The 24,161-nt window shown below is 41.3% G+C and overlaps 37 non-coding genes across 37 annotated transcripts; 19 read left to right on the forward strand and 18 right to left on the reverse strand.

Moving 5' to 3' along the window:
* The first annotated feature begins 274 nt into the window (after positions 1–274).
* TRNAS-GCU (transfer RNA serine (anticodon GCU)) lies at positions 275–356 on the forward strand. Its single transcript has one exon. It is a non-coding gene; the product is annotated as a tRNA-Ser (tRNA).
* Positions 357–1,130: 774 nt separating this feature from the next.
* TRNAT-AGU (transfer RNA threonine (anticodon AGU)) lies at positions 1,131–1,204 on the reverse strand. Its single transcript has one exon. It is a non-coding gene; the product is annotated as a tRNA-Thr (tRNA).
* Positions 1,205–1,562: 358 nt separating this feature from the next.
* On the forward strand, positions 1,563–1,644 carry TRNAS-GCU (transfer RNA serine (anticodon GCU)). Its single transcript has one exon. It is a non-coding gene; the product is annotated as a tRNA-Ser (tRNA).
* Positions 1,645–2,418: 774 nt separating this feature from the next.
* On the reverse strand, positions 2,419–2,492 carry TRNAT-AGU (transfer RNA threonine (anticodon AGU)). The gene has a single exon. It is a non-coding gene; the product is annotated as a tRNA-Thr (tRNA).
* A 358-nt stretch (positions 2,493–2,850) lies between these two features.
* TRNAS-GCU (transfer RNA serine (anticodon GCU)) lies at positions 2,851–2,932 on the forward strand. The gene has a single exon. It is a non-coding gene; the product is annotated as a tRNA-Ser (tRNA).
* A 774-nt stretch (positions 2,933–3,706) lies between these two features.
* Positions 3,707–3,780, reverse strand: TRNAT-AGU (transfer RNA threonine (anticodon AGU)). Its single transcript has one exon. It is a non-coding gene; the product is annotated as a tRNA-Thr (tRNA).
* Positions 3,781–4,138: 358 nt separating this feature from the next.
* On the forward strand, positions 4,139–4,220 carry TRNAS-GCU (transfer RNA serine (anticodon GCU)). The gene has a single exon. It is a non-coding gene; the product is annotated as a tRNA-Ser (tRNA).
* A 774-nt stretch (positions 4,221–4,994) lies between these two features.
* On the reverse strand, positions 4,995–5,068 carry TRNAT-AGU (transfer RNA threonine (anticodon AGU)). Its single transcript has one exon. It is a non-coding gene; the product is annotated as a tRNA-Thr (tRNA).
* A 358-nt stretch (positions 5,069–5,426) lies between these two features.
* On the forward strand, positions 5,427–5,508 carry TRNAS-GCU (transfer RNA serine (anticodon GCU)). The gene has a single exon. It is a non-coding gene; the product is annotated as a tRNA-Ser (tRNA).
* A 774-nt stretch (positions 5,509–6,282) lies between these two features.
* On the reverse strand, positions 6,283–6,356 carry TRNAT-AGU (transfer RNA threonine (anticodon AGU)). Its single transcript has one exon. It is a non-coding gene; the product is annotated as a tRNA-Thr (tRNA).
* Positions 6,357–6,714: 358 nt separating this feature from the next.
* Positions 6,715–6,796, forward strand: TRNAS-GCU (transfer RNA serine (anticodon GCU)). The gene has a single exon. It is a non-coding gene; the product is annotated as a tRNA-Ser (tRNA).
* A 774-nt stretch (positions 6,797–7,570) lies between these two features.
* TRNAT-AGU (transfer RNA threonine (anticodon AGU)) lies at positions 7,571–7,644 on the reverse strand. The gene has a single exon. It is a non-coding gene; the product is annotated as a tRNA-Thr (tRNA).
* Positions 7,645–8,002: 358 nt separating this feature from the next.
* Positions 8,003–8,084, forward strand: TRNAS-GCU (transfer RNA serine (anticodon GCU)). Its single transcript has one exon. It is a non-coding gene; the product is annotated as a tRNA-Ser (tRNA).
* Positions 8,085–8,858: 774 nt separating this feature from the next.
* On the reverse strand, positions 8,859–8,932 carry TRNAT-AGU (transfer RNA threonine (anticodon AGU)). The gene has a single exon. It is a non-coding gene; the product is annotated as a tRNA-Thr (tRNA).
* Positions 8,933–9,290: 358 nt separating this feature from the next.
* On the forward strand, positions 9,291–9,372 carry TRNAS-GCU (transfer RNA serine (anticodon GCU)). Its single transcript has one exon. It is a non-coding gene; the product is annotated as a tRNA-Ser (tRNA).
* Positions 9,373–10,146: 774 nt separating this feature from the next.
* On the reverse strand, positions 10,147–10,220 carry TRNAT-AGU (transfer RNA threonine (anticodon AGU)). The gene has a single exon. It is a non-coding gene; the product is annotated as a tRNA-Thr (tRNA).
* A 358-nt stretch (positions 10,221–10,578) lies between these two features.
* Positions 10,579–10,660, forward strand: TRNAS-GCU (transfer RNA serine (anticodon GCU)). Its single transcript has one exon. It is a non-coding gene; the product is annotated as a tRNA-Ser (tRNA).
* Positions 10,661–11,434: 774 nt separating this feature from the next.
* On the reverse strand, positions 11,435–11,508 carry TRNAT-AGU (transfer RNA threonine (anticodon AGU)). Its single transcript has one exon. It is a non-coding gene; the product is annotated as a tRNA-Thr (tRNA).
* A 358-nt stretch (positions 11,509–11,866) lies between these two features.
* On the forward strand, positions 11,867–11,948 carry TRNAS-GCU (transfer RNA serine (anticodon GCU)). The gene has a single exon. It is a non-coding gene; the product is annotated as a tRNA-Ser (tRNA).
* Positions 11,949–12,722: 774 nt separating this feature from the next.
* TRNAT-AGU (transfer RNA threonine (anticodon AGU)) lies at positions 12,723–12,796 on the reverse strand. Its single transcript has one exon. It is a non-coding gene; the product is annotated as a tRNA-Thr (tRNA).
* Positions 12,797–13,154: 358 nt separating this feature from the next.
* TRNAS-GCU (transfer RNA serine (anticodon GCU)) lies at positions 13,155–13,236 on the forward strand. Its single transcript has one exon. It is a non-coding gene; the product is annotated as a tRNA-Ser (tRNA).
* A 774-nt stretch (positions 13,237–14,010) lies between these two features.
* TRNAT-AGU (transfer RNA threonine (anticodon AGU)) lies at positions 14,011–14,084 on the reverse strand. Its single transcript has one exon. It is a non-coding gene; the product is annotated as a tRNA-Thr (tRNA).
* Positions 14,085–14,442: 358 nt separating this feature from the next.
* Positions 14,443–14,524, forward strand: TRNAS-GCU (transfer RNA serine (anticodon GCU)). The gene has a single exon. It is a non-coding gene; the product is annotated as a tRNA-Ser (tRNA).
* Positions 14,525–15,298: 774 nt separating this feature from the next.
* TRNAT-AGU (transfer RNA threonine (anticodon AGU)) lies at positions 15,299–15,372 on the reverse strand. Its single transcript has one exon. It is a non-coding gene; the product is annotated as a tRNA-Thr (tRNA).
* A 358-nt stretch (positions 15,373–15,730) lies between these two features.
* TRNAS-GCU (transfer RNA serine (anticodon GCU)) lies at positions 15,731–15,812 on the forward strand. Its single transcript has one exon. It is a non-coding gene; the product is annotated as a tRNA-Ser (tRNA).
* A 774-nt stretch (positions 15,813–16,586) lies between these two features.
* TRNAT-AGU (transfer RNA threonine (anticodon AGU)) lies at positions 16,587–16,660 on the reverse strand. The gene has a single exon. It is a non-coding gene; the product is annotated as a tRNA-Thr (tRNA).
* Positions 16,661–17,018: 358 nt separating this feature from the next.
* On the forward strand, positions 17,019–17,100 carry TRNAS-GCU (transfer RNA serine (anticodon GCU)). The gene has a single exon. It is a non-coding gene; the product is annotated as a tRNA-Ser (tRNA).
* Positions 17,101–17,874: 774 nt separating this feature from the next.
* Positions 17,875–17,948, reverse strand: TRNAT-AGU (transfer RNA threonine (anticodon AGU)). The gene has a single exon. It is a non-coding gene; the product is annotated as a tRNA-Thr (tRNA).
* Positions 17,949–18,306: 358 nt separating this feature from the next.
* On the forward strand, positions 18,307–18,388 carry TRNAS-GCU (transfer RNA serine (anticodon GCU)). The gene has a single exon. It is a non-coding gene; the product is annotated as a tRNA-Ser (tRNA).
* Positions 18,389–19,162: 774 nt separating this feature from the next.
* Positions 19,163–19,236, reverse strand: TRNAT-AGU (transfer RNA threonine (anticodon AGU)). Its single transcript has one exon. It is a non-coding gene; the product is annotated as a tRNA-Thr (tRNA).
* Positions 19,237–19,594: 358 nt separating this feature from the next.
* On the forward strand, positions 19,595–19,676 carry TRNAS-GCU (transfer RNA serine (anticodon GCU)). Its single transcript has one exon. It is a non-coding gene; the product is annotated as a tRNA-Ser (tRNA).
* A 774-nt stretch (positions 19,677–20,450) lies between these two features.
* TRNAT-AGU (transfer RNA threonine (anticodon AGU)) lies at positions 20,451–20,524 on the reverse strand. The gene has a single exon. It is a non-coding gene; the product is annotated as a tRNA-Thr (tRNA).
* Positions 20,525–20,882: 358 nt separating this feature from the next.
* Positions 20,883–20,964, forward strand: TRNAS-GCU (transfer RNA serine (anticodon GCU)). The gene has a single exon. It is a non-coding gene; the product is annotated as a tRNA-Ser (tRNA).
* Positions 20,965–21,738: 774 nt separating this feature from the next.
* On the reverse strand, positions 21,739–21,812 carry TRNAT-AGU (transfer RNA threonine (anticodon AGU)). The gene has a single exon. It is a non-coding gene; the product is annotated as a tRNA-Thr (tRNA).
* Positions 21,813–22,170: 358 nt separating this feature from the next.
* TRNAS-GCU (transfer RNA serine (anticodon GCU)) lies at positions 22,171–22,252 on the forward strand. Its single transcript has one exon. It is a non-coding gene; the product is annotated as a tRNA-Ser (tRNA).
* Positions 22,253–23,026: 774 nt separating this feature from the next.
* On the reverse strand, positions 23,027–23,100 carry TRNAT-AGU (transfer RNA threonine (anticodon AGU)). The gene has a single exon. It is a non-coding gene; the product is annotated as a tRNA-Thr (tRNA).
* Positions 23,101–23,458: 358 nt separating this feature from the next.
* On the forward strand, positions 23,459–23,540 carry TRNAS-GCU (transfer RNA serine (anticodon GCU)). Its single transcript has one exon. It is a non-coding gene; the product is annotated as a tRNA-Ser (tRNA).
* Positions 23,541–24,161: the final 621 nt, after the last annotated feature.

Below are 24,161 nucleotides of genomic sequence, written 5' to 3' on the forward strand. Positions count from 1 at the left end.
CAAACTAATGCAAATGCTATCTGGGATAAACCAATTTTCAGGGCTTCAATACAGACACGACATTCAATCTTCAGTAAAAATACTGTTATTAAAACCCTGAGCATTAGCTCATTTCTGATATGGTTTGAGCTAGTCTAACTCTTTTCATTATCCAGTGTAGGAGATGTGATAAGCTCCATTTTGCCAGAGGCCGATACACAATCTTTAGCTCAATTGCACAGACTAGTCAATATCCTCATCAGATCATATCACCTGATTTCAGGTTTCTCATGTAGACGAGGTGGCCGAGTGGTTAAGGCGATGGACTGCTAATCCATTGTGCTCTGCATGCATGGGTTCGAATCCCATCCTCGTCGGTTTAATCTCCTTCTTCCGTGTTGAAAGGCTTAGTTCCATTTTCAACCCAGGCGGTGGATATTTGACCTTCTCAAATCTCTGAGATAGTGCAATGAAGGAATCATAAATCTGTGCTGTCTAAGTGCATAAAAAAGAGAAGACGTCATCCGATGTAGGATGGCATAAGGCATGCCAAATGAAAACGGTGGGTTTTATTTTGCCAGATTGAGCATTGGTTTATGGCTGGTAAGGTTTGCATTAGTCCAACTCCAGACACCAGACAATGAAGGAGAAGAGATAAGGCCCACTCCGTTAGAGGCCAACTTAAAACCTTCAGTGAAAAAGCAAAGACTCATCAAAATGCTCTTCAGATCTTATGGTCTGGTTTCTACGTTTTTGGGCAGAGAAGTTGGCTGTGAAGTTCAGGTGATGCATTAACAATACAGTCTATGGATTGAGCTGTTTATGCATGGTTTTGACTTCCATCTTTGTTCTTGTTGTTTTCTTGCCCTTTCACTGTTCAAGAAGACTGCTATCAAACTTTTCTAGCAGGGAGAGATGCGCATGGAAGCATTTCAATCTGGCAAAAGAAAACCACTGTTTTTATTTGGCATGCTTGGTGCCATCCTACATCGCATGACATATTCTTCCTTCTGAGCACTTAGACAGCACATATTTATAATTCCTTCATTCAACTATCTCAGAGATGTGAGAAAGACAAATTTGACATTAGTCTCTCACTATGAAAGGTGCCCTTTAAAAATCGAAACTTCTATACCGAGACTATGAAAAGAAGGCACTGCTGAGATTCGAACTCAGGATCTCCTGTTTACTAGACAGGCGCTTTAACCAACTAAGCCACAGCACCTCTTTTCCTACTGACCGATAGTAAAGCAGCTTCTGGTAGAGTGGCCTTTTCTGATCTTCTTCAGTGTCATCTGATGTCTAGAGACAAACTAATGCAAATGCTATCTGGGATAAACCAATTTTCAGGGCTTCAATACAGACACGACATTCAATCTTCAGTAAAAATACTGTTATTAAAACCCTGAGCATTAGCTCATTTCTGATATGGTTTGAGCTAGTCTAACTCTTTTCATTATCCAGTGTAGGAGATGTGATAAGCTCCATTTTGCCAGAGGCCGATACACAATCTTTAGCTCAATTGCACAGACTAGTCAATATCCTCATCAGATCATATCACCTGATTTCAGGTTTCTCATGTAGACGAGGTGGCCGAGTGGTTAAGGCGATGGACTGCTAATCCATTGTGCTCTGCATGCATGGGTTCGAATCCCATCCTCGTCGGTTTAATCTCCTTCTTCCGTGTTGAAAGGCTTAGTTCCATTTTCAACCCAGGCGGTGGATATTTGACCTTCTCAAATCTCTGAGATAGTGCAATGAAGGAATCATAAATCTGTGCTGTCTAAGTGCATAAAAAAGAGAAGACGTCATCCGATGTAGGATGGCATAAGGCATGCCAAATGAAAACGGTGGGTTTTATTTTGCCAGATTGAGCATTGGTTTATGGCTGGTAAGGTTTGCATTAGTCCAACTCCAGACACCAGACAATGAAGGAGAAGAGATAAGGCCCACTCCGTTAGAGGCCAACTTAAAACCTTCAGTGAAAAAGCAAAGACTCATCAAAATGCTCTTCAGATCTTATGGTCTGGTTTCTACGTTTTTGGGCAGAGAAGTTGGCTGTGAAGTTCAGGTGATGCATTAACAATACAGTCTATGGATTGAGCTGTTTATGCATGGTTTTGACTTCCATCTTTGTTCTTGTTGTTTTCTTGCCCTTTCACTGTTCAAGAAGACTGCTATCAAACTTTTCTAGCAGGGAGAGATGCGCATGGAAGCATTTCAATCTGGCAAAAGAAAACCACTGTTTTTATTTGGCATGCTTGGTGCCATCCTACATCGCATGACATCTTCTTCCTTCTGAGCACTTAGACAGCACATATTTATAATTCCTTCATTCAACTATCTCAGAGATGTGAGAAAGACAAATTTGACATTAGTCTCTCACTATGAAAGGTGCCCTTTAAAAATCGAAACTTCTATACCGAGACTATGAAAAGAAGGCACTGCTGAGATTCGAACTCAGGATCTCCTGTTTACTAGACAGGCGCTTTAACCAACTAAGCCACAGCACCTCTTTTCCTACTGACCGATAGTAAAGCAGCTTCTGGTAGAGTGGCCTTTTCTGATCTTCTTCAGTGTCATCTGATGTCTAGAGACAAACTAATGCAAATGCTATCTGGGATAAACCAATTTTCAGGGCTTCAATACAGACACGACATTCAATCTTCAGTAAAAATACTGTTATTAAAACCCTGAGCATTAGCTCATTTCTGATATGGTTTGAGCTAGTCTAACTCTTTTCATTATCCAGTGTAGGAGATGTGATAAGCTCCATTTTGCCAGAGACCGATACACAATCTTTAGCTCAATTGCACAGACTAGTCAATATCCTCATCAGATCATATCACCTGATTTCAGGTTTCTCATGTAGACGAGGTGGCCGAGTGGTTAAGGCGATGGACTGCTAATCCATTGTGCTCTGCATGCATGGGTTCGAATCCCATCCTCGTCGGTTTAATCTCCTTCTTCCGTGTTGAAAGGCTTAGTTCCATTTTCAACCCAGGCGGTGGATATTTGACCTTCTCAAATCTCTGAGATAGTGCAATGAAGGAATCATAAATCTGTGCTGTCTAAGTGCATAAAAAAGAGAAGACGTCATCCGATGTAGGATGGCATAAGGCATGCCAAATGAAAACGGTGGGTTTTATTTTGCCAGATTGAGCATTGGTTTATGGCTGGTAAGGTTTGCATTAGTCCAACTCCAGACACCAGACAATGAAGGAGAAGAGATAAGGCCCACTCCGTTAGAGGCCAACTTAAAACCTTCAGTGAAAAAGCAAAGACTCATCAAAATGCTCTTCAGATCTTATGGTCTGGTTTCTACGTTTTTGGGCAGAGAAGTTGGCTGTGAAGTTCAGGTGATGCATTAACAATACAGTCTATGGATTGAGCTGTTTATGCATGGTTTTGACTTCCATCTTTGTTCTTGTTGTTTTCTTGCCCTTTCACTGTTCAAGAAGACTGCTATCAAACTTTTCTAGCAGGGAGAGATGCGCATGGAAGCATTTCAATCTGGCAAAAGAAAACCACTGTTTTTATTTGGCATGCTTGGTGCCATCCTACATCGCATGACATCTTCTTCCTTCTGAGCACTTAGACAGCACATATTTATAATTCCTTCATTCAACTATCTCAGAGATGTGAGAAAGACAAATTTGACATTAGTCTCTCACTATGAAAGGTGCCCTTTAAAAATCGAAACTTCTATACCGAGACTATGAAAAGAAGGCACTGCTGAGATTCGAACTCAGGATCTCCTGTTTACTAGACAGGCGCTTTAACCAACTAAGCCACAGCACCTCTTTTCCTACTGACCGATAGTAAAGCAGCTTCTGGTAGAGTGGCCTTTTCTGATCTTCTTCAGTGTCATCTGATGTCTAGAGACAAACTAATGCAAATGCTATCTGGGATAAACCAATTTTCAGGGCTTCAATACAGACACGACATTCAATCTTCAGTAAAAATACTGTTATTAAAACCCTGAGCATTAGCTCATTTCTGATATGGTTTGAGCTAGTCTAACTCTTTTCATTATCCAGTGTAGGAGATGTGATAAGCTCCATTTTGCCAGAGGCCGATACACAATCTTTAGCTCAATTGCACAGACTAGTCAATATCCTCATCAGATCATATCACCTGATTTCAGGTTTCTCATGTAGACGAGGTGGCCGAGTGGTTAAGGCGATGGACTGCTAATCCATTGTGCTCTGCATGCATGGGTTCGAATCCCATCCTCGTCGGTTTAATCTCCTTCTTCCGTGTTGAAAGGCTTAGTTCCATTTTCAACCCAGGCGGTGGATATTTGACCTTCTCAAATCTCTGAGATAGTGCAATGAAGGAATCATAAATCTGTGCTGTCTAAGTGCATAAAAAAGAGAAGACGTCATCCGATGTAGGATGGCATAAGGCATGCCAAATGAAAACGGTGGGTTTTATTTTGCCAGATTGAGCATTGGTTTATGGCTGGTAAGGTTTGCATTAGTCCAACTCCAGACACCAGACAATGAAGGAGAAGAGATAAGGCCCACTCCGTTAGAGGCCAACTTAAAACCTTCAGTGAAAAAGCAAAGACTCATCAAAATGCTCTTCAGATCTTATGGTCTGGTTTCTACGTTTTTGGGCAGAGAAGTTGGCTGTGAAGTTCAGGTGATGCATTAACAATACAGTCTATGGATTGAGCTGTTTATGCATGGTTTTGACTTCCATCTTTGTTCTTGTTGTTTTCTTGCCCTTTCACTGTTCAAGAAGACTGCTATCAAACTTTTCTAGCAGGGAGAGATGCGCATGGAAGCATTTCAATCTGGCAAAAGAAAACCACTGTTTTTATTTGGCATGCTTGGTGCCATCCTACATCGCATGACATCTTCTTCCTTCTGAGCACTTAGACAGCACATATTTATAATTCCTTCATTCAACTATCTCAGAGATGTGAGAAAGACAAATTTGACATTAGTCTCTCACTATGAAAGGTGCCCTTTAAAAATCGAAACTTCTATACCGAGACTATGAAAAGAAGGCACTGCTGAGATTCGAACTCAGGATCTCCTGTTTACTAGACAGGCGCTTTAACCAACTAAGCCACAGCACCTCTTTTCCTACTGACCGATAGTAAAGCAGCTTCTGGTAGAGTGGCCTTTTCTGATCTTCTTCAGTGTCATCTGATGTCTAGAGACAAACTAATGCAAATGCTATCTGGGATAAACCAATTTTCAGGGCTTCAATACAGACACGACATTCAATCTTCAGTAAAAATACTGTTATTAAAACCCTGAGCATTAGCTCATTTCTGATATGGTTTGAGCTAGTCTAACTCTTTTCATTATCCAGTGTAGGAGATGTGATAAGCTCCATTTTGCCAGAGACCGATACACAATCTTTAGCTCAATTGCACAGACTAGTCAATATCCTCATCAGATCATATCACCTGATTTCAGGTTTCTCATGTAGACGAGGTGGCCGAGTGGTTAAGGCGATGGACTGCTAATCCATTGTGCTCTGCATGCATGGGTTCGAATCCCATCCTCGTCGGTTTAATCTCCTTCTTCCGTGTTGAAAGGCTTAGTTCCATTTTCAACCCAGGCGGTGGATATTTGACCTTCTCAAATCTCTGAGATAGTGCAATGAAGGAATCATAAATCTGTGCTGTCTAAGTGCATAAAAAAGAGAAGACGTCATCCGATGTAGGATGGCATAAGGCATGCCAAATGAAAACGGTGGGTTTTATTTTGCCAGATTGAGCATTGGTTTATGGCTGGTAAGGTTTGCATTAGTCCAACTCCAGACACCAGACAATGAAGGAGAAGAGATAAGGCCCACTCCGTTAGAGGCCAACTTAAAACCTTCAGTGAAAAAGCAAAGACTCATCAAAATGCTCTTCAGATCTTATGGTCTGGTTTCTACGTTTTTGGGCAGAGAAGTTGGCTGTGAAGTTCAGGTGATGCATTAACAATACAGTCTATGGATTGAGCTGTTTATGCATGGTTTTGACTTCCATCTTTGTTCTTGTTGTTTTCTTGCCCTTTCACTGTTCAAGAAGACTGCTATCAAACTTTTCTAGCAGGGAGAGATGCGCATGGAAGCATTTCAATCTGGCAAAAGAAAACCACTGTTTTTATTTGGCATGCTTGGTGCCATCCTACATCGCATGACATCTTCTTCCTTCTGAGCACTTAGACAGCACATATTTATAATTCCTTCATTCAACTATCTCAGAGATGTGAGAAAGACAAATTTGACATTAGTCTCTCACTATGAAAGGTGCCCTTTAAAAATCGAAACTTCTATACCGAGACTATGAAAAGAAGGCACTGCTGAGATTCGAACTCAGGATCTCCTGTTTACTAGACAGGCGCTTTAACCAACTAAGCCACAGCACCTCTTTTCCTACTGACCGATAGTAAAGCAGCTTCTGGTAGAGTGGCCTTTTCTGATCTTCTTCAGTGTCATCTGATGTCTAGAGACAAACTAATGCAAATGCTATCTGGGATAAACCAATTTTCAGGGCTTCAATACAGACACGACATTCAATCTTCAGTAAAAATACTGTTATTAAAACCCTGAGCATTAGCTCATTTCTGATATGGTTTGAGCTAGTCTAACTCTTTTCATTATCCAGTGTAGGAGATGTGATAAGCTCCATTTTGCCAGAGGCCGATACACAATCTTTAGCTCAATTGCACAGACTAGTCAATATCCTCATCAGATCATATCACCTGATTTCAGGTTTCTCATGTAGACGAGGTGGCCGAGTGGTTAAGGCGATGGACTGCTAATCCATTGTGCTCTGCATGCATGGGTTCGAATCCCATCCTCGTCGGTTTAATCTCCTTCTTCCGTGTTGAAAGGCTTAGTTCCATTTTCAACCCAGGCGGTGGATATTTGACCTTCTCAAATCTCTGAGATAGTGCAATGAAGGAATCATAAATCTGTGCTGTCTAAGTGCATAAAAAAGAGAAGACGTCATCCGATGTAGGATGGCATAAGGCATGCCAAATGAAAACGGTGGGTTTTATTTTGCCAGATTGAGCATTGGTTTATGGCTGGTAAGGTTTGCATTAGTCCAACTCCAGACACCAGACAATGAAGGAGAAGAGATAAGGCCCACTCCGTTAGAGGCCAACTTAAAACCTTCAGTGAAAAAGCAAAGACTCATCAAAATGCTCTTCAGATCTTATGGTCTGGTTTCTACGTTTTTGGGCAGAGAAGTTGGCTGTGAAGTTCAGGTGATGCATTAACAATACAGTCTATGGATTGAGCTGTTTATGCATGGTTTTGACTTCCATCTTTGTTCTTGTTGTTTTCTTGCCCTTTCACTGTTCAAGAAGACTGCTATCAAACTTTTCTAGCAGGGAGAGATGCGCATGGAAGCATTTCAATCTGGCAAAAGAAAACCACTGTTTTTATTTGGCATGCTTGGTGCCATCCTACATCGCATGACATCTTCTTCCTTCTGAGCACTTAGACAGCACATATTTATAATTCCTTCATTCAACTATCTCAGAGATGTGAGAAAGACAAATTTGACATTAGTCTCTCACTATGAAAGGTGCCCTTTAAAAATCGAAACTTCTATACCGAGACTATGAAAAGAAGGCACTGCTGAGATTCGAACTCAGGATCTCCTGTTTACTAGACAGGCGCTTTAACCAACTAAGCCACAGCACCTCTTTTCCTACTGACCGATAGTAAAGCAGCTTCTGGTAGAGTGGCCTTTTCTGATCTTCTTCAGTGTCATCTGATGTCTAGAGACAAACTAATGCAAATGCTATCTGGGATAAACCAATTTTCAGGGCTTCAATACAGACACGACATTCAATCTTCAGTAAAAATACTGTTATTAAAACCCTGAGCATTAGCTCATTTCTGATATGGTTTGAGCTAGTCTAACTCTTTTCATTATCCAGTGTAGGAGATGTGATAAGCTCCATTTTGCCAGAGGCCGATACACAATCTTTAGCTCAATTGCACAGACTAGTCAATATCCTCATCAGATCATATCACCTGATTTCAGGTTTCTCATGTAGACGAGGTGGCCGAGTGGTTAAGGCGATGGACTGCTAATCCATTGTGCTCTGCATGCATGGGTTCGAATCCCATCCTCGTCGGTTTAATCTCCTTCTTCCGTGTTGAAAGGCTTAGTTCCATTTTCAACCCAGGCGGTGGATATTTGACCTTCTCAAATCTCTGAGATAGTGCAATGAAGGAATCATAAATCTGTGCTGTCTAAGTGCATAAAAAAGAGAAGACGTCATCCGATGTAGGATGGCATAAGGCATGCCAAATGAAAACGGTGGGTTTTATTTTGCCAGATTGAGCATTGGTTTATGGCTGGTAAGGTTTGCATTAGTCCAACTCCAGACACCAGACAATGAAGGAGAAGAGATAAGGCCCACTCCGTTAGAGGCCAACTTAAAACCTTCAGTGAAAAAGCAAAGACTCATCAAAATGCTCTTCAGATCTTATGGTCTGGTTTCTACGTTTTTGGGCAGAGAAGTTGGCTGTGAAGTTCAGGTGATGCATTAACAATACAGTCTATGGATTGAGCTGTTTATGCATGGTTTTGACTTCCATCTTTGTTCTTGTTGTTTTCTTGCCCTTTCACTGTTCAAGAAGACTGCTATCAAACTTTTCTAGCAGGGAGAGATGCGCATGGAAGCATTTCAATCTGGCAAAAGAAAACCACTGTTTTTATTTGGCATGCTTGGTGCCATCCTACATCGCATGACATCTTCTTCCTTCTGAGCACTTAGACAGCACATATTTATAATTCCTTCATTCAACTATCTCAGAGATGTGAGAAAGACAAATTTGACATTAGTCTCTCACTATGAAAGGTGCCCTTTAAAAATCGAAACTTCTATACCGAGACTATGAAAAGAAGGCACTGCTGAGATTCGAACTCAGGATCTCCTGTTTACTAGACAGGCGCTTTAACCAACTAAGCCACAGCACCTCTTTTCCTACTGACCGATAGTAAAGCAGCTTCTGGTAGAGTGGCCTTTTCTGATCTTCTTCAGTGTCATCTGATGTCTAGAGACAAACTAATGCAAATGCTATCTGGGATAAACCAATTTTCAGGGCTTCAATACAGACACGACATTCAATCTTCAGTAAAAATACTGTTATTAAAACCCTGAGCATTAGCTCATTTCTGATATGGTTTGAGCTAGTCTAACTCTTTTCATTATCCAGTGTAGGAGATGTGATAAGCTCCATTTTGCCAGAGGCCGATACACAATCTTTAGCTCAATTGCACAGACTAGTCAATATCCTCATCAGATCATATCACCTGATTTCAGGTTTCTCATGTAGACGAGGTGGCCGAGTGGTTAAGGCGATGGACTGCTAATCCATTGTGCTCTGCATGCATGGGTTCGAATCCCATCCTCGTCGGTTTAATCTCCTTCTTCCGTGTTGAAAGGCTTAGTTCCATTTTCAACCCAGGCGGTGGATATTTGACCTTCTCAAATCTCTGAGATAGTGCAATGAAGGAATCATAAATCTGTGCTTTCTAAGTGCATAAAAAAGAGAAGACGTCATCCGATGTAGGATGGCATAAGGCATGCCAAATGAAAACGGTGGGTTTTATTTTGCCAGATTGAGCATTGGTTTATGGCTGGTAAGGTTTGCATTAGTCCAACTCCAGACACCAGACAATGAAGGAGAAGAGATAAGGCCCACTCCGTTAGAGGCCAACTTAAAACCTTCAGTGAAAAAGCAAAGACTCATCAAAATGCTCTTCAGATCTTATGGTCTGGTTTCTACGTTTTTGGGCAGAGAAGTTGGCTGTGAAGTTCAGGTGATGCATTAACAATACAGTCTATGGATTGAGCTGTTTATGCATGGTTTTGACTTCCATCTTTGTTCTTGTTGTTTTCTTGCCCTTTCACTGTTCAAGAAGACTGCTATCAAACTTTTCTAGCAGGGAGAGATGCGCATGGAAGCATTTCAATCTGGCAAAAGAAAACCACTGTTTTTATTTGGCATGCTTGGTGCCATCCTACATCGCATGACATCTTCTTCCTTCTGAGCACTTAGACAGCACATATTTATAATTCCTTCATTCAACTATCTCAGAGATGTGAGAAAGACAAATTTGACATTAGTCTCTCACTATGAAAGGTGCCCTTTAAAAATCGAAACTTCTATACCGAGACTATGAAAAGAAGGCACTGCTGAGATTCGAACTCAGGATCTCCTGTTTACTAGACAGGCGCTTTAACCAACTAAGCCACAGCACCTCTTTTCCTACTGACCGATAGTAAAGCAGCTTCTGGTAGAGTGGCCTTTTCTGATCTTCTTCAGTGTCATCTGATGTCTAGAGACAAACTAATGCAAATGCTATCTGGGATAAACCAATTTTCAGGGCTTCAATACAGACACGACATTCAATCTTCAGTAAAAATACTGTTATTAAAACCCTGAGCATTAGCTCATTTCTGATATGGTTTGAGCTAGTCTAACTCTTTTCATTATCCAGTGTAGGAGATGTGATAAGCTCCATTTTGCCAGAGGCCGATACACAATCTTTAGCTCAATTGCACAGACTAGTCAATATCCTCATCAGATCATATCACCTGATTTCAGGTTTCTCATGTAGACGAGGTGGCCGAGTGGTTAAGGCGATGGACTGCTAATCCATTGTGCTCTGCATGCATGGGTTCGAATCCCATCCTCGTCGGTTTAATCTCCTTCTTCCGTGCTGAAAGGCTTAGTTCCATTTTCAACCCAGGCGGTGGATATTTGACCTTCTCAAATCTCGGAGATAGTGCAATGAAGGAATCATAAATCTGTGCTGTCTAAGTGCATAAAAAAGAGAAGACGTCATCCGATGTAGGATGGCATAAGGCATGCCAAATGAAAACGGTGGGTTTTATTTTGCCAGATTGAGCATTGGTTTATGGCTGGTAAGGTTTGCATTAGTCCAACTCCAGACACCAGACAATGAAGGAGAAGAGATAAGGCCCACTCCGTTAGAGGCCAACTTAAAACCTTCAGTGAAAAAGCAAAGACTCATCAAAATGCTCTTCAGATCTTATGGTCTGGTTTCTACGTTTTTGGGCAGAGAAGTTGGCTGTGAAGTTCAGGTGATGCATTAACAATACAGTCTATGGATTGAGCTGTTTATGCATGGTTTTGACTTCCATCTTTGTTCTTGTTGTTTTCTTGCCCTTTCACTGTTCAAGAAGACTGCTATCAAACTTTTCTAGCAGGGAGAGATGCGCATGGAAGCATTTCAATCTGGCAAAAGAAAACCACTGTTTTTATTTGGCATGCTTGGTGCCATCCTACATCGCATGACATCTTCTTCCTTCTGAGCACTTAGACAGCACATATTTATAATTCCTTCATTCAACTATCTCAGAGATGTGAGAAAGACAAATTTGACATTAGTCTCTCACTATGAAAGGTGCCCTTTAAAAATCGAAACTTCTATACCGAGACTATGAAAAGAAGGCACTGCTGAGATTCGAACTCAGGATCTCCTGTTTACTAGACAGGCGCTTTAACCAACTAAGCCACAGCACCTCTTTTCCTACTGACCGATAGTAAAGCAGCTTCTGGTAGAGTGGCCTTTTCTGATCTTCTTCAGTGTCATCTGATGTCTAGAGACAAACTAATGCAAATGCTATCTGGGATAAACCAATTTTCAGGGCTTCAATACAGACACGACATTCAATCTTCAGTAAAAATACTGTTATTAAAACCCTGAGCATTAGCTCATTTCTGATATGGTTTGAGCTAGTCTAACTCTTTTCATTATCCAGTGTAGGAGATGTGATAAGCTCCATTTTGCCAGAGGCCGATACACAATCTTTAGCTCAATTGCACAGACTAGTCAATATCCTCATCAGATCATATCACCTGATTTCAGGTTTCTCATGTAGACGAGGTGGCCGAGTGGTTAAGGCGATGGACTGCTAATCCATTGTGCTCTGCATGCATGGGTTCGAATCCCATCCTCGTCGGTTTAATCTCCTTCTTCCGTGCTGAAAGGCTTAGTTCCATTTTCAACCCAGGCGGTGGATATTTGACCTTCTCAAATCTCGGAGATAGTGCAATGAAGGAATCATAAATCTGTGCTGTCTAAGTGCATAAAAAAGAGAAGACGTCATCCGATGTAGGATGGCATAAGGCATGCCAAATGAAAACGGTGGGTTTTATTTTGCCAGATTGAGCATTGGTTTATGGCTGGTAAGGTTTGCATTAGTCCAACTCCAGACACCAGACAATGAAGGAGAAGAGATAAGGCCCACTCCGTTAGAGGCCAACTTAAAACCTTCAGTGAAAAAGCAAAGACTCATCAAAATGCTCTTCAGATCTTATGGTCTGGTTTCTACGTTTTTGGGCAGAGAAGTTGGCTGTGAAGTTCAGGTGATGCATTAACAATACAGTCTATGGATTGAGCTGTTTATGCATGGTTTTGACTTCCATCTTTGTTCTTGTTGTTTTCTTGCCCTTTCACTGTTCAAGAAGACTGCTATCAAACTTTTCTAGCAGGGAGAGATGCGCATGGAAGCATTTCAATCTGGCAAAAGAAAACCACTGTTTTTATTTGGCATGCTTGGTGCCATCCTACATCGCATGACATCTTCTTCCTTCTGAGCACTTAGACAGCACATATTTATAATTCCTTCATTCAACTATCTCAGAGATGTGAGAAAGACAAATTTGACATTAGTCTCTCACTATGAAAGGTGCCCTTTAAAAATCGAAACTTCTATACCGAGACTATGAAAAGAAGGCACTGCTGAGATTCGAACTCAGGATCTCCTGTTTACTAGACAGGCGCTTTAACCAACTAAGCCACAGCACCTCTTTTCCTACTGACCGATAGTAAAGCAGCTTCTGGTAGAGTGGCCTTTTCTGATCTTCTTCAGTGTCATCTGATGTCTAGAGACAAACTAATGCAAATGCTATCTGGGATAAACCAATTTTCAGGGCTTCAATACAGACACGACATTCAATCTTCAGTAAAAATACTGTTATTAAAACCCTGAGCATTAGCTCATTTCTGATATGGTTTGAGCTAGTCTAACTCTTTTCATTATCCAGTGTAGGAGATGTGATAAGCTCCATTTTGCCAGAGGCCGATACACAATCTTTAGCTCAATTGCACAGACTAGTCAATATCCTCATCAGATCATATCACCTGATTTCAGGTTTCTCATGTAGACGAGGTGGCCGAGTGGTTAAGGCGATGGACTGCTAATCCATTGTGCTCTGCATGCATGGGTTCGAATCCCATCCTCGTCGGTTTAATCTCCTTCTTCCGTGTTGAAAGGCTTAGTTCCATTTTCAACCCAGGCGGTGGATATTTGACCTTCTCAAATCTCTGAGATAGTGCAATGAAGGAATCATAAATCTGTGCTGTCTAAGTGCATAAAAAAGAGAAGACGTCATCCGATGTAGGATGGCATAAGGCATGCCAAATGAAAACGGTGGGTTTTATTTTGCCAGATTGAGCATTGGTTTATGGCTGGTAAGGTTTGCATTAGTCCAACTCCAGACACCAGACAATGAAGGAGAAGAGATAAGGCCCACTCCGTTAGAGGCCAACTTAAAACCTTCAGTGAAAAAGCAAAGACTCATCAAAATGCTCTTCAGATCTTATGGTCTGGTTTCTACGTTTTTGGGCAGAGAAGTTGGCTGTGAAGTTCAGGTGATGCATTAACAATACAGTCTATGGATTGAGCTGTTTATGCATGGTTTTGACTTCCATCTTTGTTCTTGTTGTTTTCTTGCCCTTTCACTGTTCAAGAAGACTGCTATCAAACTTTTCTAGCAGGGAGAGATGCGCATGGAAGCATTTCAATCTGGCAAAAGAAAACCACTGTTTTTATTTGGCATGCTTGGTGCCATCCTACATCGCATGACATCTTCTTCCTTCTGAGCACTTAGACAGCACATATTTATAATTCCTTCATTCAACTATCTCAGAGATGTGAGAAAGACAAATTTGACATTAGTCTCTCACTATGAAAGGTGCCCTTTAAAAATCGAAACTTCTATACCGAGACTATGAAAAGAAGGCACTGCTGAGATTCGAACTCAGGATCTCCTGTTTACTAGACAGGCGCTTTAACCAACTAAGCCACAGCACCTCTTTTCCTACTGACCGATAGTAAAGCAGCTTCTGGTAGAGTGGCCTTTTCTGATCTTCTTCAGTGTCATCTGATGTCTAGAGACAAACTAATGCAAATGCTATCTGGGATAAACCAATTTTCAGGGCTTCAATACAGACACGACATTCAATCTTCAGTAAAAATACTGTTATTAAAACCCTGAGCATTAGCTCATTTCTGATATGGTTTGAGCTAGTCTAACTCTTTTCATTATCCAGTGTAGGAGATGTGATAAGCTCCATTTTGCCAGAGGCCGATACACAATCTTTAGCTCAATTGCACAGACTAGTCAATATCCTCATCAGATCATATCACCTGATTTCAGGTTTCTCATGTAGACGAGGTGGCCGAGTGGTTAAGGCGATGGACTGCTAATCCATTGTGCTCTGCATGCATGGGTTCGAATCCCATCCTCGTCGGTTTAATCTCCTTCTTCCGTGCTGAAAGGCTTAGTTCCATTTTCAACCCAGGCGGTGGATATTTGACCTTCTCAAATCTCGGAGATAGTGCAATGAAGGAATCATAAATCTGTGCTGTCTAAGTGCATAAAAAAGAGAAGACGTCATCCGATGTAGGATGGCATAAGGCATGCCAAATGAAAACGGTGGGTTTTATTTTGCCAGATTGAGCATTGGTTTATGGCTGGTAAGGTTTGCATTAGTCCAACTCCAGACACCAGACAATGAAGGAGAAGAGATAAGGCCCACTCCGTTAGAGGCCAACTTAAAACCTTCAGTGAAAAAGCAAAGACTCATCAAAATGCTCTTCAGATCTTATGGTCTGGTTTCTACGTTTTTGGGCAGAGAAGTTGGCTGTGAAGTTCAGGTGATGCATTAACAATACAGTCTATGGATTGAGCTGTTTATGCATGGTTTTGACTTCCATCTTTGTTCTTGTTGTTTTCTTGCCCTTTCACTGTTCAAGAAGACTGCTATCAAACTTTTCTAGCAGGGAGAGATGCGCATGGAAGCATTTCAATCTGGCAAAAGAAAACCACTGTTTTTATTTGGCATGCTTGGTGCCATCCTACATCGCATGACATCTTCTTCCTTCTGAGCACTTAGACAGCACATATTTATAATTCCTTCATTCAACTATCTCAGAGATGTGAGAAAGACAAATTTGACATTAGTCTCTCACTATGAAAGGTGCCCTTTAAAAATCGAAACTTCTATACCGAGACTATGAAAAGAAGGCACTGCTGAGATTCGAACTCAGGATCTCCTGTTTACTAGACAGGCGCTTTAACCAACTAAGCCACAGCACCTCTTTTCCTACTGACCGATAGTAAAGCAGCTTCTGGTAGAGTGGCCTTTTCTGATCTTCTTCAGTGTCATCTGATGTCTAGAGACAAACTAATGCAAATGCTATCTGGGATAAACCAATTTTCAGGGCTTCAATACAGACACGACATTCAATCTTCAGTAAAAATACTGTTATTAAAACCCTGAGCATTAGCTCATTTCTGATATGGTTTGAGCTAGTCTAACTCTTTTCATTATCCAGTGTAGGAGATGTGATAAGCTCCATTTTGCCAGAGGCCGATACACAATCTTTAGCTCAATTGCACAGACTAGTCAATATCCTCATCAGATCATATCACCTGATTTCAGGTTTCTCATGTAGACGAGGTGGCCGAGTGGTTAAGGCGATGGACTGCTAATCCATTGTGCTCTGCATGCATGGGTTCGAATCCCATCCTCGTCGGTTTAATCTCCTTCTTCCGTGTTGAAAGGCTTAGTTCCATTTTCAACCCAGGCGGTGGATATTTGACCTTCTCAAATCTCTGAGATAGTGCAATGAAGGAATCATAAATCTGTGCTTTCTAAGTGCATAAAAAAGAGAAGACGTCATCCGATGTAGGATGGCATAAGGCATGCCAAATGAAAACGGTGGGTTTTATTTTGCCAGATTGAGCATTGGTTTATGGCTGGTAAGGTTTGCATTAGTCCAACTCCAGACACCAGACAATGAAGGAGAAGAGATAAGGCCCACTCCGTTAGAGGCCAACTTAAAACCTTCAGTGAAAAAGCAAAGACTCATCAAAATGCTCTTCAGATCTTATGGTCTGGTTTCTACGTTTTTGGGCAGAGAAGTTGGCTGTGAAGTTCAGGTGATGCATTAACAATACAGTCTATGGATTGAGCTGTTTATGCATGGTTTTGACTTCCATCTTTGTTCTTGTTGTTTTCTTGCCCTTTCACTGTTCAAGAAGACTGCTATCAAACTTTTCTAGCAGGGAGAGATGCGCATGGAAGCATTTCAATCTGGCAAAAGAAAACCACTGTTTTTATTTGGCATGCTTGGTGCCATCCTACATCGCATGACATCTTCTTCCTTCTGAGCACTTAGACAGCACATATTTATAATTCCTTCATTCAACTATCTCAGAGATGTGAGAAAGACAAATTTGACATTAGTCTCTCACTATGAAAGGTGCCCTTTAAAAATCGAAACTTCTATACCGAGACTATGAAAAGAAGGCACTGCTGAGATTCGAACTCAGGATCTCCTGTTTACTAGACAGGCGCTTTAACCAACTAAGCCACAGCACCTCTTTTCCTACTGACCGATAGTAAAGCAGCTTCTGGTAGAGTGGCCTTTTCTGATCTTCTTCAGTGTCATCTGATGTCTAGAGACAAACTAATGCAAATGCTATCTGGGATAAACCAATTTTCAGGGCTTCAATACAGACACGACATTCAATCTTCAGTAAAAATACTGTTATTAAAACCCTGAGCATTAGCTCATTTCTGATATGGTTTGAGCTAGTCTAACTCTTTTCATTATCCAGTGTAGGAGATGTGATAAGCTCCATTTTGCCAGAGGCCGATACACAATCTTTAGCTCAATTGCACAGACTAGTCAATATCCTCATCAGATCATATCACCTGATTTCAGGTTTCTCATGTAGACGAGGTGGCCGAGTGGTTAAGGCGATGGACTGCTAATCCATTGTGCTCTGCATGCATGGGTTCGAATCCCATCCTCGTCGGTTTAATCTCCTTCTTCCGTGCTGAAAGGCTTAGTTCCATTTTCAACCCAGGCGGTGGATATTTGACCTTCTCAAATCTCGGAGATAGTGCAATGAAGGAATCATAAATCTGTGCTGTCTAAGTGCATAAAAAAGAGAAGACGTCATCCGATGTAGGATGGCATAAGGCATGCCAAATGAAAACGGTGGGTTTTATTTTGCCAGATTGAGCATTGGTTTATGGCTGGTAAGGTTTGCATTAGTCCAACTCCAGACACCAGACAATGAAGGAGAAGAGATAAGGCCCACTCCGTTAGAGGCCAACTTAAAACCTTCAGTGAAAAAGCAAAGACTCATCAAAATGCTCTTCAGATCTTATGGTCTGGTTTCTACGTTTTTGGGCAGAGAAGTTGGCTGTGAAGTTCAGGTGATGCATTAACAATACAGTCTATGGATTGAGCTGTTTATGCATGGTTTTGACTTCCATCTTTGTTCTTGTTGTTTTCTTGCCCTTTCACTGTTCAAGAAGACTGCTATCAAACTTTTCTAGCAGGGAGAGATGCGCATGGAAGCATTTCAATCTGGCAAAAGAAAACCACTGTTTTTATTTGGCATGCTTGGTGCCATCCTACATCGCATGACATCTTCTTCCTTCTGAGCACTTAGACAGCACATATTTATAATTCCTTCATTCAACTATCTCAGAGATGTGAGAAAGACAAATTTGACATTAGTCTCTCACTATGAAAGGTGCCCTTTAAAAATCGAAACTTCTATACCGAGACTATGAAAAGAAGGCACTGCTGAGATTCGAACTCAGGATCTCCTGTTTACTAGACAGGCGCTTTAACCAACTAAGCCACAGCACCTCTTTTCCTACTGACCGATAGTAAAGCAGCTTCTGGTAGAGTGGCCTTTTCTGATCTTCTTCAGTGTCATCTGATGTCTAGAGACAAACTAATGCAAATGCTATCTGGGATAAACCAATTTTCAGGGCTTCAATACAGACACGACATTCAATCTTCAGTAAAAATACTGTTATTAAAACCCTGAGCATTAGCTCATTTCTGATATGGTTTGAGCTAGTCTAACTCTTTTCATTATCCAGTGTAGGAGATGTGATAAGCTCCATTTTGCCAGAGGCCGATACACAATCTTTAGCTCAATTGCACAGACTAGTCAATATCCTCATCAGATCATATCACCTGATTTCAGGTTTCTCATGTAGACGAGGTGGCCGAGTGGTTAAGGCGATGGACTGCTAATCCATTGTGCTCTGCATGCATGGGTTCGAATCCCATCCTCGTCGGTTTAATCTCCTTCTTCCGTGCTGAAAGGCTTAGTTCCATTTTAAACCCAGGCGGTGGATATTTGACCTTCTCAAATCTCGGAGATAGTGCAATGAAGGAATCATAAATCTGTGCTGTCTAAGTGCATAAAAAAGAGAAGACGTCATCCGATGTAGGATGGCATAAGGCATGCCAAATGAAAACGGTGGGTTTTATTTTGCCAGATTGAGCATTGGTTTATGGCTGGTAAGGTTTGCATTAGTCCAACTCCAGACACCAGACAATGAAGGAGAAGAGATAAGGCCCACTCCGTTAGAGGCCAACTTAAAACCTTCAGTGAAAAAGCAAAGACTCATCAAAATGCTCTTCAGATCTTATGGTCTGGTTTCTACGTTTTTGGGCAGAGAAGTTGGCTGTGAAGTTCAGGTGATGCATTAACAATACAGTCTATGGATTGAGCTGTTTATGCATGGTTTTGACTTCCATCTTTGTTCTTGTTGTTTTCTTGCCCTTTCACTGTTCAAGAAGACTGCTATCAAACTTTTCTAGCAGGGAGAGATGCGCATGGAAGCATTTCAATCTGGCAAAAGAAAACCACTGTTTTTATTTGGCATGCTTGGTGCCATCCTACATCGCATGACATCTTCTTCCTTCTGAGCACTTAGACAGCACATATTTATAATTCCTTCATTCAACTATCTCAGAGATGTGAGAAAGACAAATTTGACATTAGTCTCTCACTATGAAAGGTGCCCTTTAAAAATCGAAACTTCTATACCGAGACTATGAAAAGAAGGCACTGCTGAGATTCGAACTCAGGATCTCCTGTTTACTAGACAGGCGCTTTAACCAACTAAGCCACAGCACCTCTTTTCCTACTGACCGATAGTAAAGCAGCTTCTGGTAGAGTGGCCTTTTCTGATCTTCTTCAGTGTCATCTGATGTCTAGAGACAAACTAATGCAAATGCTATCTGGGATAAACCAATTTTCAGGGCTTCAATACAGACACGACATTCAATCTTCAGTAAAAATACTGTTATTAAAACCCTGAGCATTAGCTCATTTCTGATATGGTTTGAGCTAGTCTAACTCTTTTCATTATCCAGTGTAGGAGATGTGATAAGCTCCATTTTGCCAGAGGCCGATACACAATCTTTAGCTCAATTGCACAGACTAGTCAATATCCTCATCAGATCATATCACCTGATTTCAGGTTTCTCATGTAGACGAGGTGGCCGAGTGGTTAAGGCGATGGACTGCTAATCCATTGTGCTCTGCATGCATGGGTTCGAATCCCATCCTCGTCGGTTTAATCTCCTTCTTCCGTGTTGAAAGGCTTAGTTCCATTTTCAACCCAGGCGGTGGATATTTGACCTTCTCAAATCTCTGAGATAGTGCAATGAAGGAATCATAAATCTGTGCTGTCTAAGTGCATAAAAAAGAGAAGACGTCATCCGATGTAGGATGGCATAAGGCATGCCAAATGAAAACGGTGGGTTTTATTTTGCCAGATTGAGCATTGGTTTATGGCTGGTAAGGTTTGCATTAGTCCAACTCCAGACACCAGACAATGAAGGAGAAGAGATAAGGCCCACTCCGTTAGAGGCCAACTTAAAACCTTCAGTGAAAAAGCAAAGACTCATCAAAATGCTCTTCAGATCTTATGGTCTGGTTTCTACGTTTTTGGGCAGAGAAGTTGGCTGTGAAGTTCAGGTGATGCATTAACAATACAGTCTATGGATTGAGCTGTTTATGCATGGTTTTGACTTCCATCTTTGTTCTTGTTGTTTTCTTGCCCTTTCACTGTTCAAGAAGACTGCTATCAAACTTTTCTAGCAGGGAGAGATGCGCATGGAAGCATTTCAATCTGGCAAAAGAAAACCACTGTTTTTATTTGGCATGCTTGGTGCCATCCTACATCGCATGACATCTTCTTCCTTCTGAGCACTTAGACAGCACATATTTATAATTCCTTCATTCAACTATCTCAGAGATGTGAGAAAGACAAATTTGACATTAGTCTCTCACTATGAAAGGTGCCCTTTAAAAATCGAAACTTCTATACCGAGACTATGAAAAGAAGGCACTGCTGAGATTCGAACTCAGGATCTCCTGTTTACTAGACAGGCGCTTTAACCAACTAAGCCACAGCACCTCTTTTCCTACTGACCGATAGTAAAGCAGCTTCTGGTAGAGTGGCCTTTTCTGATCTTCTTCAGTGTCATCTGATGTCTAGAGACAAACTAATGCAAATGCTATCTGGGATAAACCAATTTTCAGGGCTTCAATACAGACACGACATTCAATCTTCAGTAAAAATACTGTTATTAAAACCCTGAGCATTAGCTCATTTCTGATATGGTTTGAGCTAGTCTAACTCTTTTCATTATCCAGTGTAGGAGATGTGATAAGCTCCATTTTGCCAGAGGCCGATACACAATCTTTAGCTCAATTGCACAGACTAGTCAATATCCTCATCAGATCATATCACCTGATTTCAGGTTTCTCATGTAGACGAGGTGGCCGAGTGGTTAAGGCGATGGACTGCTAATCCATTGTGCTCTGCATGCATGGGTTCGAATCCCATCCTCGTCGGTTTAATCTCCTTCTTCCGTGTTGAAAGGCTTAGTTCCATTTTCAACCCAGGCGGTGGATATTTGACCTTCTCAAATCTCTGAGATAGTGCAATGAAGGAATCATAAATCTGTGCTGTCTAAGTGCATAAAAAAGAGAAGACGTCATCCGATGTAGGATGGCATAAGGCATGCCAAATGAAAACGGTGGGTTTTATTTTGCCAGATTGAGCATTGGTTTATGGCTGGTAAGGTTTGCATTAGTCCAACTCCAGACACCAGACAATGAAGGAGAAGAGATAAGGCCCACTCCGTTAGAGGCCAACTTAAAACCTTCAGTGAAAAAGCAAAGACTCATCAAAATGCTCTTCAGATCTTATGGTCTGGTTTCTACGTTTTTGGGCAGAGAAGTTGGCTGTGAAGTTCAGGTGATGCATTAACAATACAGTCTATGGATTGAGCTGTTTATGCATGGTTTTGACTTCCATCTTTGTTCTTGTTGTTTTCTTGCCCTTTCACTGTTCAAGAAGACTGCTATCAAACTTTTCTAGCAGGGAGAGATGCGCATGGAAGCATTTCAATCTGGCAAAAGAAAACCACTGTTTTTATTTGGCATGCTTGGTGCCATCCTACATCGCATGACATCTTCTTCCTTCTGAGCACTTAGACAGCACATATTTATAATTCCTTCATTCAACTATCTCAGAGATGTGAGAAAGACAAATTTGACATTAGTCTCTCACTATGAAAGGTGCCCTTTAAAAATCGAAACTTCTATACCGAGACTATGAAAAGAAGGCACTGCTGAGATTCGAACTCAGGATCTCCTGTTTACTAGACAGGCGCTTTAACCAACTAAGCCACAGCACCTCTTTTCCTACTGACCGATAGTAAAGCAGCTTCTGGTAGAGTGGCCTTTTCTGATCTTCTTCAGTGTCATCTGATGTCTAGAGACAAACTAATGCAAATGCTATCTGGGATAAACCAATTTTCAGGGCTTCAATACAGACACGACATTCAATCTTCAGTAAAAATACTGTTATTAAAACCCTGAGCATTAGCTCATTTCTGATATGGTTTGAGCTAGTCTAACTCTTTTCATTATCCAGTGTAGGAGATGTGATAAGCTCCATTTTGCCAGAGGCCGATACACAATCTTTAGCTCAATTGCACAGACTAGTCAATATCCTCATCAGATCATATCACCTGATTTCAGGTTTCTCATGTAGACGAGGTGGCCGAGTGGTTAAGGCGATGGACTGCTAATCCATTGTGCTCTGCATGCATGGGTTCGAATCCCATCCTCGTCGGTTTAATCTCCTTCTTCCGTGTTGAAAGGCTTAGTTCCATTTTCAACCCAGGCGGTGGATATTTGACCTTCTCAAATCTCTGAGATAGTGCAATGAAGGAATCATAAATCTGTGCTGTCTAAGTGCATAAAAAAGAGAAGACGTCATCCGATGTAGGATGGCATAAGGCATGCCAAATGAAAACGGTGGGTTTTATTTTGCCAGATTGAGCATTGGTTTATGGCTGGTAAGGTTTGCATTAGTCCAACTCCAGACACCAGACAATGAAGGAGAAGAGATAAGGCCCACTCCGTTAGAGGCCAACTTAAAACCTTCAGTGAAAAAGCAAAGACTCATCAAAATGCTCTTCAGATCTTATGGTCTGGTTTCTACGTTTTTGGGCAGAGAAGTTGGCTGTGAAGTTCAGGTGATGCATTAACAATACAGTCTATGGATTGAGCTGTTTATGCATGGTTTTGACTTCCATCTTTGTTCTTGTTGTTTTCTTGCCCTTTCACTGTTCAAGAAGACTGCTATCAAACTTTTCTAGCAGGGAGAGATGCGCATGGAAGCATTTCAATCTGGCAAAAGAAAACCACTGTTTTTATTTGGCATGCTTGGTGCCATCCTACATCGCATGACATCTTCTTCCTTCTGAGCACTTAGACAGCACATATTTATAATTCCTTCATTCAACTATCTCAGAGATGTGAGAAAGACAAATTTGACATTAGTCTCTCACTATGAAAGGTGCCCTTTAAAAATCGAAACTTCTATACCGAGACTATGAAAAGAAGGCACTGCTGAGATTCGAACTCAGGATCTCCTGTTTACTAGACAGGCGCTTTAACCAACTAAGCCACAGCACCTCTTTTCCTACTGACCGATAGTAAAGCAGCTTCTGGTAGAGTGGCCTTTTCTGATCTTCTTCAGTGTCATCTGATGTCTAGAGACAAACTAATGCAAATGCTATCTGGGATAAACCAATTTTCAGGGCTTCAATACAGACACGACATTCAATCTTCAGTAAAAATACTGTTATTAAAACCCTGAGCATTAGCTCATTTCTGATATGGTTTGAGCTAGTCTAACTCTTTTCATTATCCAGTGTAGGAGATGTGATAAGCTCCATTTTGCCAGAGGCCGATACACAATCTTTAGCTCAATTGCACAGACTAGTCAATATCCTCATCAGATCATATCACCTGATTTCAGGTTTCTCATGTAGACGAGGTGGCCGAGTGGTTAAGGCGATGGACTGCTAATCCATTGTGCTCTGCATGCATGGGTTCGAATCCCATCCTCGTCGGTTTAATCTCCTTCTTCCGTGTTGAAAGGCTTAGTTCCATTTTCAACCCAGGCGGTGGATATTTGACCTTCTCAAATCTCTGAGATAGTGCAATGAAGGAATCATAAATCTGTGCTGTCTAAGTGCATAAAAAAGAGAAGACGTCATCCGATGTAGGATGGCATAAGGCATGCCAAATGAAAACGGTGGGTTTTATTTTGCCAGATTGAGCATTGGTTTATGGCTGGTAAGGTTTGCATTAGTCCAACTCCAGACACCAGACAATGAAGGAGAAGAGATAAGGCCCACTCCGTTAGAGGCCAACTTAAAACCTTCAGTGAAAAAGCAAAGACTCATCAAAATGCTCTTCAGATCTTATGGTCTGGTTTCTACGTTTTTGGGCAGAGAAGTTGGCTGTGAAGTTCAGGTGATGCATTAACAATACAGTCTATGGATTGAGCTGTTTATGCATGGTTTTGACTTCCATCTTTGTTCTTGTTGTTTTCTTGCCCTTTCACTGTTCAAGAAGACTGCTATCAAACTTTTCTAGCAGGGAGAGATGCGCATGGAAGCATTTCAATCTGGCAAAAGAAAACCACTGTTTTTATTTGGCATGCTTGGTGCCATCCTACATCGCATGAC

This window comes from Anomaloglossus baeobatrachus, chromosome 7, assembly GCF_048569485.1.
Source record: "Anomaloglossus baeobatrachus isolate aAnoBae1 chromosome 7, aAnoBae1.hap1, whole genome shotgun sequence".
Classification (NCBI taxonomy): domain Eukaryota; kingdom Metazoa; phylum Chordata; class Amphibia; order Anura; family Aromobatidae; genus Anomaloglossus; species Anomaloglossus baeobatrachus.